General features: G+C 45.9%; 1 pseudogene; it reads right to left on the reverse strand.

The window, feature by feature from the left end:
* Window positions 1-3,949: 3,949 nt before the first annotated feature.
* Window positions 3,950-4,156, reverse strand: LOC142255555 (U2 spliceosomal RNA; annotated as a pseudogene).
* Window positions 4,157-5,864: the final 1,708 nt, after the last annotated feature.

Genomic DNA, 5,864 nt, shown 5'->3' on the forward strand with positions numbered 1-5,864 from the left:
GAGCAGTGCTTCAACAAGAAGGCGCCTGCCGGTTCCTTCCAACCTGGGGATGTAGTGCTGAAGCGGAAAAGAAGGGCCCACAAGCTGGATGATCAATGGGAAAAAACCCCGTATGTAGTCCAGCCCACAGGATGGGAGAATGGGAAGGCCTACCAGATCAGCCGTGACCAGGGGGGGACTTTGGCCACGGTTTCCCGAGACCACCTGAAGAAGTGCCCACCAGCATTGAGAGTAGCGGATGAGGCTCCAGTTCCCAGTCCAGTGGAGAAGGAAAAAGAGGTAATCCACACCATGATGGGTGATTTTCCAGCAGACTGGCCTACACAGAACGGTGCGGTGATCCTTCCAGTGATACTGTTCCCACAACCCGTGGATGAAGAAATGATGGAAACGGTTAACCGCGAGCCAGTGCCCAGGGATGTACCTGTACCCAGCTCCCCTACGCCTCCGCCTGCCCCACATGATAGCAGGGAGGAGGAACTGACTGTTCCCTCTGCCCCACTGCCTGTCACCACTGACACCGGACCCCGAAGGTCCACTCGCTCCAACCTAGGTAGACCCCCACTTAGGTACAGGGAAACTACTCTTTAAAAGGGGGGGGCTTTATGTGTTGAGTGTACCAGTTTGAAAGTTTTAAATGATAAGTAAAGATGATCAACCTCTATAAATCACTTGTAAGGCTACATCTGGAATATGGGAACCAGTTTTGGGCTCCACATTTTAAAAAGGACATTCAGAAGTTAGAGTCAGTTCAAAGGTGGGCAACTAGACTACTACAAGGAATGGAAGGCCTCCCATATGATGACAAGTTGAAAAAGTTATTAAGTGATTATTGGCTGCAATGGGGCTTTCTGGCTGGTGCCAGCCTCTCTTCTTAGCACACAGGAACCACAATCCCTACACCATGCTTCAATGGATTCTCTCATCCCAGCCCAGTAAAACTACATATTTTACACAGTCATAAGCAGCCCATGGGCATTCACCTGCATTCAAACCAATAACAGCTCATAGACCAGACAATCCATCTACCACTGGACCAAAGACAGGAAGTTAAATCCACTGCCTGCGGTAACCAACTTAATCCTATAGGCTACTCACACAACAAACCCAACAGAAAGGAAAAAAACATGGCTTCGATTATCCATCCAATGAAAACGCATAACCATTGTGAGCCATTGGACAATGCAATTGGACACATGGTGACATGGTGCACGGCCCAATGAATCAAGTCTTTACTTCATATTCACGGTTTAAGCCCTTGGGTTCTAATGTGCCCAGAGTACATATCCAGAAAGATTCTCTTTCTTTGAGCTAAACACAAGTCAACAATACATTGTAAGCAGATTCTATTACCAGTCCCACACCATTTTGTGACGCATAATCACACAGTGATCCAATTAAGATTCCAAGTCATCGAACATGTCCAAGCCATACGCAGAGGAGGCAATAGAATTAGGAAGCTCAAAGAAAGGGAATCTTTCTGGATATATACTCTGGGCACATTGGAACCCAAAGGCTTAAACCATGAATATGAAGTACAGACTTGATTCATTGGGCCATGCATGGACATAATGGACATAATTCTAATAGGCAGGACAGGTAATAAGGAGCACAAGGGATATGCTAAAATGTGTTGTGTGACAAGACAGACACAGGAAAGGAGATGATAACAGGTGTAGGGACCAACAAGGTGAGACAAGGGGTATCAGGATAGGGTCAAGTAGGTATGAATGTAGTAATGGGGCAGGCATAGAGAATTGTATGCGAATGTGAATTACAATAAGTCACTAAGGAAAGGAATATGTGAGTGTGTGCCTAATGTAAACTAATATTGTACTGGCAAAATTATAGATGGAAAGGGAGAAGGGGAGAGGGGAGAGAGGAGGCTGTAATTGACTACAAGGGTATGAGTTATGAGTGATCATAGGGATAGTGCTACATAAGTGGAAATACCTATGGAGGACCGGATGTGTAAGCGCATACCTTATACAAACCTATAGAGTGCTGATGGGTGAGAGTGTGATGTTAGATATAAGACATCCTATAGTGAATAGTGAGCCGTAATCAAGTGCAACAGGGATATTTCACGTGACTATGGGAACCTGGAAGGTAAAGAAAGGGGAGAAAAAACTGTTAGACAAGGTAATCAGACAAACATGACAAATAAAAAACAAGGAAGAATGGAACTCCATACATACTGGAACCATATATAGTGTGAACACGAAAAAGAACCGGGCGTTAGAAAAAATGTGCACGGCCCAATGAATCAAGTCGGTTCTTCATATTCATGGTTTAAGCCCTTGGGTTCCAACGTACCCAGAGTATATATCCAGAAAGATTCCCTTTCTTTGAGCTTCCTAATTCTATCGCCTCCTCTGCGTATGGCTGGGACATGTTCGATGACTTGGAATCTTAATTGGGCCACTGTGCGATTATGCGTCACAAAATGGTGTGGGACTGGTAATAGAATCTGCTTACAACGTATTGTTGACTTGTGCTTAGCACAAAGAAAGGGAATCTTTCTGGATATGTACTCTGGACACATTAGAACCCAAGGGCTTAAACCGTGAATATGAAGTACAGACTTGATTCATTGGGCCGTGCACCATGTCACCATGTGTGCAATTGCATTGTCCAATGGCTCACAATGGTTATGCGTTTTCATTGGATGGATAATCGAAGCCATGTTTTTTTCCTTTCTCTTGGGTTTGTTGTGTGAGTAGACTATAGGATTAAGTTAGTTACCGCAGGCAGTGGATTTAGCTTCCTGTCTTTGGTCCAGTGGTAGATTGATTGTTTGGTCTATGAGCTGTTATGGGTTTTAATCCAGGTGAATGCCCATGGGCTGCTTATAACTGTGTGAAATATGTAGTTTTACTGGGCTGGGATGAGAGAATCCATCGAAGCATGGTGTAGGGATTGTGGTTCCTGTGTGCTAAGAAGAAAGGCTGGCACCAGCCAGAAAGCCCCATTACAGCCAATAATCAACCGCTAGCCGCTGGAACTCGTTGCTCTAGATCATGTCAAACTCACACCAAGCAGGAATAGATACATTAGCCCACCATCCCACCCAAAGAGCAACTTCTGCTGCGCAGCTGGCTTTCTAGGCAGCAGCGCTATCGTGATGTCAGCGGGGGACATTGTGACAAGCCAGTGTTCCGTCACTTCATGTTGTGCACTGTTCAAACGGAAAATACATCAACAGGCAGACTACAGAAAAGCTTACTAACAAAGGTTAGAGAGGGGCTTTCTCAGAGGGCTTTTTACAGTTTGTCTATTCCCAATTAGCCGTTTAAGTATGCTTAATGAAAGTACTAATTCTTTCATAGGCCGCCCATTCTTAGTATTTGACGTTCCTTATATTGCGGTATCAGGCTTCGCAGCAGGTTGCAAAACATTCATCACCCATGACTGTCCCCAATTGGGCTCAGAAGCTAAATGTCTATCATGACCTCTCTTTTTGAAAGTCCAAGAGCAAGCAAACTCTTCCTCCAGGAGAGGGAGCCAACAGATCACTAAAGACATCATCATTGCTCAAAGAAAACACCGAAAAACAATGGAAGCTTTAATTGGAGTGGAATCTGATAGACAGCACCTGATGCCAAGTCTGCATCTTCTAACACCTGCAGTCACTGCAGCAGCTGAATCCAATGTGTCCAAAAGGGATCTATTCTATTCAATTGCAAATGATCTAGATAAGACTGAGAATAAGATACTGCACGGGACATAGCAGAGTTGGTCAAGTTGAGTGGAGATGAGTTTGCTATTTGGCACAGCTTTTGCATCAATAAAGCAAGTAAAAGGTGTGAAAGATAAAAAAAAGGGTGAAAGTGTGAAAAGTGAATTGGCCAAATTGAGGTGCATATAAAGTTTTTGCTTTCTTTCAATTCACTAATGGGGCTCATTTGAATCAGGTGAATTGAGTTCTGCTTTTGGAAACTGGGTTAAGAAGGGGTGCACCGGTCCTGGAGGTACTGCAATACCAGGTCAATGCGTGGAGTGGACAGAGCAAGATTTTTTCCATCTCCTTGTTCTAAAAATCCATTTAATATATGGTCCCCAGAGAGGGGACGTATCAGATATTAAACTGATAAGAACAGATTTAATTTTTTTTTTTTTCTGTTTATCAGTAGGACTTCAAAATAACAAAGGTGATCGCCTCCCGTTGCCTGGGAACCGTCCAGGCACAAGAGGGCTATGTGTCACCAGAAGGCGCACACACTTCCTCAAGGCCGGCAGACGTGCAATCCCAGGCACCTTCCAGTACCGACCAAGGTAGCGTCCTCCGAAACTACACTTGATCTTAGCCAAAAGGCCGAGAAGCTATAACCCGAATTGGTTACGGCCTTGAGTGGCACCCTGGCCTATACCGGACACATCTTAGGGAGAGGGAGACAAACCCACGCCTACAGAAGACATTTTGTCACCCAAGCCAACCCTTGAAAAGGCTGTTTTGCAGAGCAAAAACAAGAAGAATGATGCTTTTTGCAGCCGCCGCCCACTGCAATTAATCTGAATAACTCCTCCTCCTCCAAGCACCTCCCCTCCCCCTTGCAGTCTTTCCAATTCATGATACAAAAAGACGGACGGACAGGACAGGACAGGACAGGCTGCCTGACTTTCCGTCACTGCCACCCTTTGCCATCCTTGCCCGTAGAAAGCCCTTTCATCATCCCCAAACCCTAATCTTTTCCCTTCCCTTCCCAGCTGCGTCTCACTCCCTTTCATTAGGAAGTGAGCGCAGCCTTTTCTCCGTTCTGCACATGCGCGACGTTAAACACAAATGCGCAGGCGTGCGTTCCATTAGCCTCACTGCATTCCACTCCCATACAGGAAGTGGGCGCAGCTATTACTACGGTCGCACATAAAAGAACCCACGGCCACCACTGCACACAGCTGACTCCACCACAGGACACCCACTTCTACACCAACGCAGGTAAGACAGGATCGGCACCTCTATGCTCCCGTTACAATCAGGCTCAGTCACCATGTGATAACGCTCTCAACTCTTTAGTTGCAGGCTCCCCTTGCTTCACCTCCACTGGCTGTGCTGCCATTTCCTCTCCCACCTGGAAGGTATACTTTATTCCACTATTTTCCTGTTTCTCTCTTCCCCCTTTTCCCATAACCTACTTTTATCTGCATTTGTGGGGTATCTATATGCTATTTACATCATAGTTTTATTCATTAATATGGAAGGGAAGAGTGCCCATGAGAGTGTTGAACTGCGGAGAGCAAGAGATTAAGCTGCTCCGATTTGCCACCATTGATAAGCTGTTCTCAGTAGATACACATGCTATCCAAACAGCAGCATCCACCATTGCTTCAGCCCACCCATTCAGTGACAGCTCACCAAGTCAGCCAGAGGAGTGGTGTAAGGAATTACACGTAGGCACTGACTCCACACCTTCACATCACAAGAAGGGGGTCTACAGGCTAGTGCAAGAATACGAGCAAGTCTTCAGCAAACATCCGCTAGACTTTTGAAGAATAAAAGGGGTCAAACACTACATCCCCACAAGTGCACACCCACCCATCAAAGAGAGATATAAGCCAAAACTACCTGCACATTACCAGTGTACCAAGGACATGTTGAGCAACATGAAGGAGGCTGGGGTTATCCGTGACAGTTGTAGCCTCTGGGCAGCTCCGTTGGTCCTGTTAAAGAAGAAGGACAGCACCACTCCCCTGTATTGAGGAATAGCTAGCTGCATTGAGAACTGCAAATTATTTTTCTACCCTTGATCTCACTAGTCGCTATTGGCAAGTGTCCGTTGCTGAGGCAGACCGGGAGAAGACCGCCTTTGCCACCCCGATGGGTCTCTGCGAGTTCAAAAGCATGCCCTTCGAGCTGTGCAATTTGC

The sequence above is a fragment of the Anomaloglossus baeobatrachus genome, chromosome 10, assembly GCF_048569485.1.
Source record: "Anomaloglossus baeobatrachus isolate aAnoBae1 chromosome 10, aAnoBae1.hap1, whole genome shotgun sequence".
Lineage (NCBI taxonomy): Eukaryota > Metazoa > Chordata > Amphibia > Anura > Aromobatidae > Anomaloglossus > Anomaloglossus baeobatrachus.